Raw genomic sequence first — 12,035 nt, 5'->3', positions numbered from 1 at the left:
TTCCTCATTGCTTTCCTCCAGCTGCTTGTTAGGCTCGTCCCCACAGTCGTTGCTCACGCCGCCCTTCTACACTCGGAGCCGTGCAGTTTCTGAACGCTGACTCAGTCGGCCAAACTGCATAGATCATCTGAGGCCCGACGAGACGTAGTTTGGCTTATAGGATAGGCTTCTGTGATTGTGTTTTTCTGGAAAAAGCGTGATGGCAACACTGTGCATCTGTGTTGAAGTCGGAGCCACACCACTCCCCTCTATAGGCGCTACAGAACACTGTACGCCAAAACAACCAGACACAACAACAGTCAATCAGTCATACAGTGACAGAAACTATCCTTGTGCAATAAACCTGTAACACCTACCTCATGTATATAATTACCCCCCCCCCCCCCCCCCCCCCAAAAAAAAAAAAAAAAGGCAGGAGTGAAAGGCCCAGACCAGGGAGTTCCTCCTGCTCCTCCTCCCCCATCATCATCATCTGTACAATATCTGATTTGTGTTATAATGTGTGTATAATGTATGTAATGTGTAATATCTCATGTATATAATGTAACCTGCTACACCAACAACTCATATTTATTCCAGCATCTTTGCACTCTGCACCATTGCACTATTGCCCTAGTGTTGTTTACGTTGTACATAGTAGTTCAATGTTTAGGTTTACCTCTGTTCATCTTGTTGTCCTTGTTTTTAGCTGTATATTTATTCTGTGTAAGTACATTGAGAGTCAAACTCCTTGTATGTGTACATACTTGGCCAATAAAGCTGATTCTGATTCTGAACCAGCAAACTTCCACAGTATCTTTCAAATCAGGCTGATTTTTTACAGATGATTCTTGCTTGTTCGATTAGAAGACGTGATGGATAATGCAGCGGTAACCCAAGACTCATCCTTTATTCCAAATAAGCACTAGTTATAAATGTGCATTACTAGTTAATACATTTAACCCAAAACACTTGCTTCTTTCCACATTATTAACACCAGTTGGGTGCTGTTTTCTCTGCAAAATATCCTAAGCATAAATAATGCTCGGCAACACTCCAATATAACTTTACATCTATTTTTTTTTTTCAGTTTTAAAGGTTACCTGCGTCGGAGTTTCTCAAAGTATATTTATGTCAAATTACATGACCAACAACACTCCACTCTATTACCCCTGCTGGCTGATCCCTACTGGCTCAATTATTTCCCTACACCCACTGCTTTTGATGCATAACTTTTCCAGTCTACCAGAGGGTTTTTTTTTATAAGACTGTGTTGGAAATAGAGCCAGAGAACTCCAGTAATACAGCAAATGAAAGCACAAATAAGATCATAGTCTACTACTGTTTACACAGATAAAAGCCCTTTCTGCCTTTTCTTCTTTTTATTTCTTCACCTTGTGCATCTTTTTTCATTCATGATCATTCTGCAGTCACAGGGATATTGTTAGGCTACATCTATTATAACGGTTGCTGCTGACTCCTTATTACTGATTGCTTGTAATGTTGGTGACCTAAGGATTTAAAGCTGTACTAGACAAGATTTTGCAGGTATAAATACACCTGTTTTATCAGCCTAAATCACAAAGTGGGGCTGCAAGCAGGGAAGAGCTTCTTCTCTTTGGTTTCCTTTGGTATAAATCATCAAAGACCGGCCGGTTGGAAAACATGAGCGAGCTGTGTGCAGTTTACTGACGTCACCTTACATCATTTTTGGGTTCAAATTTGTGCAGCTAAAATGTAAACGTAAACAGTAGCAGTCTCTTTTAGCATTATAATGCATCATCAAATTGTGAGATATTCATGGATGGAATAAATTCTCCATGGAGCTTCTTTAAATGAGGAAAGCTGTAGAATTGACGACATCTGAACGTCGTTATCTGAGAGACAATGTATGTTGATCTGGTCGCTGCTCCCATCGCATGAAATCCCAGCAATGGATCAACCAATTTATATGGCTTCAGCAAACAAGCGTGGTTACAATGGGTGTGTGACTGTGTGGACGGACAACATGTAAATAGGATTTAACAAACGAGCTACATGGATAAGCAGAAAAAAAACATCAAGCTGCCGAAGATGGGAGGCGCACACACACACACACACACACACACTCACACACAGCAGTCTCATCAAGGGACACAGTGTGCAGAACTTGTTTGTCAGATAGCTGACAGCTCTCTGTCTTTCTATGATAAATTATTTACTTGTGGTGGTACTTGTGTGTGTGTGTGTGTATTTGTATGAGCATTTGTGTTTGCATGCATATATAAAGTATGTGTATGCCTATTTGCTGTATGCGCGTGTGTGTTGTGTGACTGTATGTGCATGTGTTTGTTTATGTGTGTGTTTGTATGTATGAAGATTTATATGTGTGTGAGCGCGTATGTCAATATGTGTGTGTACACGTGTGTGTGTGAATGTTTGTACAGTATGTGCGTGTGAAAGTGTGTATATGTGTACATGTTTGCCTATATGTATGTGTGTGCTTGTGTATGCGCAGCGTGCATATGTGTGTGTGTGTGTATTTGTATGTGTATTTGTGTTTGCATGCATATATAAAGTACGTGTATGTCTATTTGCTGTATGTGTGTGTGTGTTGTGTGACCGTATGTGCATGTGTATGTGTGTTTATATGTATGAAGATGTGTGTGTGTGTGTGAGCGCATATGTCAACATGTGTGTGTGTGAATGTTTGTACAGTATGTGTGTGTGAAAGTGTGTATATGTGTACATGTTTGTCTATATATAGCCTATGTGTGTGCTTGTGTATGCGCAGCGTGCGTGCATGTGTGTGTGTGTGTGTGTGTGTGTGTGTGCCTGTGTCACCCAGCTCATGTATAATGGAGCCGTGGAAACTCTACTCATGTAGGATTAGCCTCTTGTAATTGACCAAAACTGGCAATTTCACTTATCCCTTTAGTCTGGTATACTGCCATTATTTGCATGTCCAAAAAAAAAATGTGGGCTAGACCCCACATGGTACGCTGCGAAAACTCTCCGCCGCTGAAATGTTAAAAGCCTGTTGTAGCACACTGAACCAGACAAATGGGATTTGTATATTTGTATGGCTGGGAGTGGTTCTTACAGAATAACGTCCCCGCAACTGATCTGTAACACCAGCACACAGAATGTATTAAACACTTTTTGGCTGTTATAATTAATGTTTTCCATTATTATTCAAAGAGAATCAACATCCACGCAAAAGAGAAAAAGGAGGGAAAACCTACCAGCAAGTTATCAGACATAAGAGAAAAAAGAAGAAAAGAACACAATAATAGACAAGAGGGCAACGCTTTTTGTGTATATTTATGTGTGCATATTCCTTTCTGGATATTTTTATTATGTGCTAATGTGGATGTGTCTCTGCATGTTTATTAGTTTGTACATGTGTGTGTGTGTATGTGTGTGTTCATTATCCCATTCACACCCACATACTGAACGTGTATATTTTTATCTTTGTGTGCATATGAGCCAACCTTGCCTACATTTCCAAAGCCGCACTACACCAAACAGCACATGTGATAGATGCCATGCCACCATGCGCCCCAAACATTTCCCCAACCTGCAACTGATCTCTTCCAAAAGCGGTTCTTCCACACACACACACACACACACACACACACCCATCCTGCGCCTGGCTCTCTGACTACAACAACAGCGCCAATCAGGCTCTGGTTTATCTAACGAAGCATTCATTAGCTTTATAGTGTTGTTTGAGTGGGCTTCGAACCAAGCGCCCTCATGCCGCTTCCAGCAGTTTCCAGCCACAAGGGAGGAGCCCGGTCTGCCTGCTCTGCCCCGGTGTTCATGCTCATGGTCTGTCATCGGCTCCTGGGCTCTGTTTGGAGTGCGAAATTATCTGAGGCGCCTTCTGGCAAACGCCTGCGGCACTTTAGCCCTGCTAGCCTGTGTTTGTATGCAAGTGCTCGTGTGTGTGTGCGTGTGTATGCAAGTGTGTGTGTGTGTGTGTGTGAGGAATGTGTGTCCATGCCCGTGTGTGTGTGTGTCTCCGTGTAGCTGTTTCCTGTTCTCGTCAGGAGGTTGACTGTCCAGGTCTCATTATCTGCAAATACTGACAGAGAAGACTGAGACTACAGGCACCTCCATTGAGACGATTAGCAGTTTAATAGTGAATACACAAACATGCACACACACACACACACACACTCTCGCACAAGCTTTGCATTCAGCATTCCACATGTCTGGTGAAAACAGACAGGCCAGACACTTGACCTTTTTCACCAGACAGCCCTGACCCCAAAGGCTCCATCTTTGCTGATGTTGCCCTGCTTGTGTGTGAGTGTGTGTGTGTGTGTCTGAGTCTGCCTCTCTCTGTCACTGTGAGTGTGTGTGTCATGCCAAATGTGCTCATGTAAGAACGTGAGAAGATGAGGTTGAGAGAGAGAGAGAGAGAGAGAGAGAGAGAGAGAGGGGAAAAGAAAAACAAATCCTCCCCGCCTCGCCCTCGGAGTTCGCCGGGCCTCGTGATTAAAATAACACAAGAGGAGACAAACGCACTATTTGTATTTCGCTCCTGCACAGTACCAGCCCTATGCCCCTCTGGCTGCTACGATCAATTATAGGATCAAGACTATCAGCCCATCAATGGAAACCGCTTTGTTTGCTACGTTTAGTGTCAGTAGCATTCAAGCTAACTCATCCCTACAGCTCCTTGTTCTCCCTCCATTATAAGACATCTGCATTCACAGCGAAAGTAAAACATTGAATTAAACCGTGTGCGGAAAGCGGCGGTCCCATCTTCTTTAACCAGCGGACCCCTGAAAGCTATCGCGCTTACACAAAGGAGGGGGTTATAATTGCCAGAGCCGGGCTAAACCATGCAATTAGCTTCAAATGACAAGACAGTCGGCAAGCTGAAATTAGCCAGTTTCCAGAGCTTTCTCCTAGAGAGAGCGTGGCGTGTCTCCCAACCTTTCACAGATGGGGAAGAAAAGAAAAGGAGGCCTAAAGAGACGGGGGGGAAAAGGAAGGGATGAAAAGAGGCCCTGCTAAAGTGTTTTACATAAAGTGTAATTAAAATCGGGTGACATATCCAGCGGAATGATGACAATGGAAGTGGATATGAAGCAGGGGAAACAATAGCGCACATGTGTCAGACTAGTGCTCACCCTATATTTTTCTATCTGTGGTGGCGGCTGTGGGTCATTTAGATTTTGGCTCCACGCCCGTTCCTGTTTTGGTTCCAGTTTTGTTTCAGGCGCAGGTTTCAGTTTTAAAAATGGTCTTATTTGCGTTCTTTATTGTGATGGAAAGCTTTATTTTCAAATATTGTCCCTATACTTATCAATTTACAATTTATGTACAACATGATCTCACACAAATACGTGAAGGGAGCATGAGCTCTGAAACGCTGATTTAATGCGCTGTGGACACGTATTATGTCAAAATACCATTTCTCCACCACAAATTGAATTGCTTGACTAACGGTTAAGTTTAGGCAACTAAAACAACTTGGTTAAGGTTTGGGAAAAGCTTTAGTCATGGTTAAATAAAAAAAATATAAGAAAAATGAAAATGTGACTTATGATAGAAATGTCTTTTGTAAACGCTGGGAATTTCGTGTTAGTAGTAGTAGCTTTTTATTGGTGCTTTGCAGTCATTTACAGACTGAAATTACACACCGATTTACATACATATAGTATGTCAAAACAGCAGGGAGATAAAAACAAATTTTCAATAATTGTGAAAGTAGAAGCATATACAATCTACAGTGAAATGTAAACAGGGTAGTCAGGCCAGATCTAGTGCAAATCCGATGAAGAAGGGATTCTGAAATGCTGTAGTAATATCATCTGGGGGAAAAGAAAGGGAAAGTGAGAAGATTGACGTTTTCCTGTGAGATCGGCTTGTTTATGTAGCAGTGGTGGGGATTTACTTGATGCGGTGGCCCATCACTGATGAAGGCACAGTGTCGACACTATGGCAGACACAAGGACCAGATGCCCGTCATGCGTTTATGGGCTCGTAGAGGGATTTTGGGTGTTGCTTCCTTTCAGCCAACTGTCTCCCCGCGCCTCAGCTGACCCCGCGATTAAAAATTAAATGCACAGTTCAGCTGCTCCCTAACTGCGGTACCGTAAACCCCCCGGTTTAAATGTGCAAGCAAACACACAGATAAACCTTCATCTGTGTTGCCTTCAGCAGGTTTTCTGCTGTACAGGCAGGGAACACAATGCCTGTGATTGAAAATGACACAGAAGGTTATCAACGGCTGTTGGAGGAGCAGCCAATTATAACCGTAAGAGTAGTTCCCTTAGCAACTTCTTCACTTTCTTGTGAGTGACTAACCTTGGTGCTGGCAATCAAGACTCTCTCTCTCTCTCTCTCTCTCTCTCTCTCTCTCTCTCTCTCTCTCTCGCTAACTAGATTAATACTAGTGAGCGGGTACAGGCCGAAAAGTGAGTTTTGAAAGGCAGAAATCTCAGCACCAAGTTATCATTGAGTAATTGGTATTGGTCTACAACCCTAGATAGATAGGGTATATTATATCTGATATATTGTGCTCAATTTGTGCTATATATATACTATATATACTGTATACATTTGACTTATTGCACCATTAAGCCTAACGGTTGTATTCATTATTTCCCTTGTAGACCAGGTCGATTGCAACAAAATTATCTAAATTGAAGTATTCTGACTTGAAAAAAAAAAATAGATGAGAAAATGATGTATTAGGTCTAAATTCATAGGTGAGTATGTCCTCTGCCTTTATAAAGATTTGTGTTTGAAAAAATATGACCACAATTTGGACTATGCGCCATCCTTGTTAAAATGACAGAGAGAAATGTGCCTGTGTGACTTGGAGGAGTCTGTATCAGTCAGATGGAGCGGTCTGCCTGTGTGTTAGCAAGCGTAACCACACAGGAGTCCAACATGCACATCTGCCTTTTAGCAAAAATCCCTCCATAATTACATCCAAAGGCTCCAAAGGTGAAACAAAACAATTCAGAGAACCTCTATTCCCCCTCAGGCATGCTCATCGAGGCATGGCCTACTCATTTTTAAATAATACCTGCTCTTCCCGATTCCATTTTATTTCTCATTTCTCACATTCGACAATCTGGCGAGCTGAGGTGTCTGAAAAATGTACAATTACCTGTCCAGTGTCTGCTATGGCCTTGAGATCTCCTATTAGGGCCAGACTGGAAAGGCTTGGCTCGCTTGAATAAGCCCAGTGAGGTGGTCATTACACAGCCCCTCTCTGCAGCTATTATTGCATTAGCTAAACTGACCATTAAATGAGCACCCAGCTCTCCCCATCTGGATACACACTTCCAAGGAGCTGGCACTAAGCTAGAATTATGATTCTCAGTACATATGCTCAGTGCGTTTTTCTGCTTTACCAATCCAAATCTGCGATTCGTTCTCAAACTTTCAGCTCACTGCCTAAACAAAATACTGTACAATTTTGGAGCGGGCATAAAGCCAGAGGTATAGTCCCGTGAAAAGATGCTCAATTGGTGTTTCTCTGCTTCGCCAATGAAAATTCACTCATTCTCAAACATTTGGCCCGCAGCCTAAAGAAAATACTGCACGATGTTAATGGCTTCAAAGCTGTTAAAAAGCTCATTGCATTGCTCTGCTTCAGCAATCAAAAATTGTCGCCCGTTCTCAAATACTGGATGGCAGATGATAGAATTAATACTTCAGTTATTCAGGAAAGTAATTCAGAGACTGTCTGAACCGCACATGTTGTTTCTTTCTCACTGGTAGCCCATTAAGTCCTTATTGTTATTGATTAGCCTATTTGCCTCGTGCTCCAGGTCTGAATGATTCTCTGATTAGCGATGTAAAACAAGCAGTACAGACTGACCTCAAGTCCTTTGAATGCAGCAGCTGAATGGGGGGGGGGGGGGGGGGGGGGGGGGAGTGAACGATCGTCCGGTAAAGCATTAGCGTTCTCCCGGACTCACCATTGGGCCTGTGGAGGGAAGAGAAGAGGGAAAGCGGAGGTTTTTAGGCTTCAACACACAGCAATGCACTGTGGGATAGGCCTTACAGCTTTGTTGTCAATGTGGACTGTTTTAATGAATAATGGATGACAGCGAGACAGAGAGAAATGGAAGGGGAGTTTATTGAGATGAGAGGGAGAAGAGGGGAGCAGAGAGACGAGAGTAAACAGACAATAGAGGACGAGAGTTTCCTTGAGGTTATTCGGCTGCCGCTGTTCCACCTGCCAGAGGATATTTTTAGATTTGCCAGAACCAATGGCGATTTTACACTGATAATTAGCTTGCCATTAGATATGAGCAATTATCCATGCTTCCCCCCCGTCTCTAATGATGAAGATGAGGGAGTAAATGAGCGATTACCATTGGAGCAATTTGCCATTAGACTTCTAGCCGTCGTTATACCTCACGGATGTCCAGGGAGGAGAGAGATGGGATTCGAGAGCGTATGCATGTGTGTGAGTGCTGTGTTGAGTCCATTGTCTACCGACTTATCCTCCTCCCCGGGGACAGAGACTGTATCATGGATCCATATCTGGTGCCTCTCAGCAGGGGATGAGACGGAGGTAATCCCCGCTGTCAGGCCTCCATGCTGGGAGGGACTCTCAACTTGAGTCCCCTGCCTGAGGCCCGAGAGCCTGGGCTAAGACTACTTGAGCTCCGAACTGCTGTTCTCCGACAACGAACACCTGAGCAACAATTAAAAAAAACATTTGCCTCAGCAGTTAGCCGTTGGACAGTTTAGACAAATCCGCAGCTAGATTGAAGGGAACGCAGTCATCTTTATTTACTGGTTGTTTTAACAGCGTTTTTTTTTTTATTTGGCTGTTTTTCATTCTATCCGCGCTGATTCCCTGGGGGTTTCTCTCAATGTGGCGGTTAGTATTTGTCATGGGCAGCCAACTGGCGTTCACCGTATGTGTCCGCAAGGCTGAGGCAAGCCACGCTGTAGTAGTAGTGTGTTAGATGCCATTAAGCAGTGCATTTGGAAGCCGGGCCAAAGCATTATCCCTCTTTAATACAGTCCAAAAGGGGGAAGGACCAACTTCATGTGATCACAGGATCAATATTATATACTGTACGCACCGTTTCACTGGGGAAATACATAACACACTTTTGTAACTTTGCTAAAAACCCAGAGCATATGTCTCTGCGAAAGAGCCAGGGCCAAAATATAATTAACACTGCTGTTTTAGCACCGGCTGCATTGATCAGCTGTAATCTAATGAAGCAAACAACAGGGTTTCACAGGAAAAAAAAGCCAGTTAGGTTTAGATCACAGGGGTTTCTGGCCTACACTGGCAGCAGTTGTTAGTATAACATATGCCAGCTGGTGGATGCATTTATCCAAAGCGCCTTACAGTAACATGGGCGTATTAATTTCTATCTTGGGTGGCCCAAATGGGAATCAAACCCCTCACCCTGGCAGCGTTGGTGCCATGCTCGACCGACTGAGCTATACAAACCGGTGTAATAGGGCTATGACTAACATTTGGCTAACAATGAAGCCCAATCATTTAAATTACAATATATAATAATGCGATATTATTGAGCTCCGAAGGGAAATTCTCTGCTTGCTTGCTCTTTTTGCTGCTTGGTGGCGATGCAGCAGGGGCTCAGAGGCTTGAACCCGGGTCCCGAAAAAGAGCATGAATGTGTAAATAAAGCTGTAAAAATCCTCAGAGTTACAGAAATCAATTGTATTATTTACAACTGTGTACACCTATTTGCACACAAGTAATCTGATGTGAATGGTTAGTAGATTTATCCATCAGTTAGTACATTTTATCCATCGTCTAACGGCATTTGAGTTCTATAAATACATTACAGTCCATGTTAATTTATATAACTAAGGTAAATAACCAAGGACAAGGTAAATATTTCAGAGATGTAATTTACATATAAGTCCTTTTAGGAAAATATGGAGCCAAAGAATCAATAAACCATGACCAACCCCGGGGCGGTGTCATGCGGTAATCGTCTTGTCTAAATGTGTGTTGCTCATATCAAATTTTCATGATTTCCCCGTTATCGCATTTGAGTCAATAACTGGAGGATGTGACCTTCAGCAGAACCCGGGGGGGGGGGGGGGGGGGGGATCCACCGGTTTGGTTCGTCCAACCGCTATCAAAATGTTTCCTCTATCTGTCTGCTCGGGCCGTCTGTCTCGCTGACCGAGACACCTGTCTGCGATCAGAAGCAAGCACATCTCCTTTGGCAGGCCCGCACGCTCTGATCACCGTCCAACCGTATATGTGACAGATTGGTTCGGACGCGTTGCCAGTACCGGCGTGGCCTCGTCTCGATCCGCTACGCCGCCGGCCAACTGTTCTCCCCGCAAACAGATGAGGCACGCACACACTGCCAGTCAAAGCCTCGCCCCGCCGTCTCTTGTTTTCGACACCCTGACGACGAGACGCCCGTCCGCACGCACATTCATTCCACAAGAGGTCCTAAGAGGTACGCCACAGAGCGGGCGCCTGCTATCATTAAGGGTTAGTTCTGATTTATGGAAAGGCTGTTTTGGATATTGAAATATTCTTGTGGCTCGGTTATGCTGTGGAGGTTTAATATGCGCACACACACACACACACACACACAGACACAAAATCTATTAAGAAAATCGCTTTGTAAGTTCCTTCACATTTCATGGTGCATGACTCAGGATTTCAAATAGTGCTCAGAGGGAAAATGGAATGCTCCGTAGCCATGTTGAGAACAAAATCTTATCACAAATTCATCACTAAATATTATACTAATTTGGACAATCCCATCATCAAAAAGTGAAGTCATTTGCAAGCAAAGCAATTACGACAGCTAATAACATCAATCATTGCCCATAATGACTTTAATTTTCATGCCAACAATCATTCTGTACGAGTGGGAGTCACATTTCTCGCATTGTGAATGCCAAGTTTGGATTGAAATACATGGATCAAAGGGGAAAAAAAGACAACATCCCGCTTGTTAACAATTTTAAACTGTACTCGGCGAAATTAGAAGGACACTGCTAATAAAACACAAGTAGCCCACTAACACCTAATTAACTGCTATTCAAAGGGAAAGGAGAAAAAGAAACACTGATCACAGGCACAAATGAGCGGCAAAGACATAAAAGCAGCAGACTTCACTCTCCGTTCGACTCGCAACCTTGAATGCAGCTCTTGTTCATTCAAGGTGTGTGACGGAGCGAATGTTCATTAAAACAGACAACCCTTATTAAGTCTTCTGACCCCTGGGTGTCTCCCCGCAGAAGCAGCACTGATGAGCTCCCGGCTCGCCTACCACATCAAAGATATATTGAATGAAAGTCTTTGATGCGGGTCAGAGTTGGGTAACCATCTGGTTAGAGGGCAGGGTAATATGCTGTTGTTGTCTGCGTCTATCAACACACCTTAGGGAATGGCTGTCCTTTCACGCCAAATACCTGCTCGCTTGGCGTCGAAGCGGCTGCTCTGATGCGAGTTTGCGGCAGCCATTTTGTGTCATTTCTAGTAAACACCTGAGGGCAGCGGGGGATTAGGGAGGCCATGCTTCAACCGGAGTGACCCAGGTTCAAGTATCGGCCGTGCTGACGTGCTCACGGGTTGCGTTGACGACTTCAGACGTTGCTCTCTACCATCATTTAATCAATTTGTAATTTGTTGTTTTTGTCTAAACAGCATTATTAAGCTGAAATGAAAAGAAATGTTCATGAATAATGTCAAATAGGCCTAGGTATATGTTTTGCAACATTGCAAAGTTTATATACAGTGCTAATGGATATAGTATAAATACTCAAAAAAAAAACCTTGAAGGCAAAAGGAAAAACACAAGCATAGGCTGTATTACAAGCTGCTAATATTAGTGCCATGTAATATAACCTTCTTAAAGTTATTTTTGTGTTTGTGCTTTTTTTTGTACTGGGTTGCTCATATATTCCACATACATCAATATTAATGTCACAATACGCTATGAACTGTGGGTACTGTGGATAAGTCTGCATAAAGGGCTCATTAAGTCCACCAGAGATCCTCACGCACGTTCTGATTTAAAAGAGGGACGGCCCTGAATCCTCGCAGACTTATCGCGAACGCGCCTCAAAGT

Source organism: Centroberyx gerrardi, chromosome 10 (assembly GCF_048128805.1).
Source record: "Centroberyx gerrardi isolate f3 chromosome 10, fCenGer3.hap1.cur.20231027, whole genome shotgun sequence".
Taxonomy (NCBI): domain Eukaryota; kingdom Metazoa; phylum Chordata; class Actinopteri; order Beryciformes; family Berycidae; genus Centroberyx; species Centroberyx gerrardi.
This window is presented reverse-complemented; position numbering follows the sequence as displayed.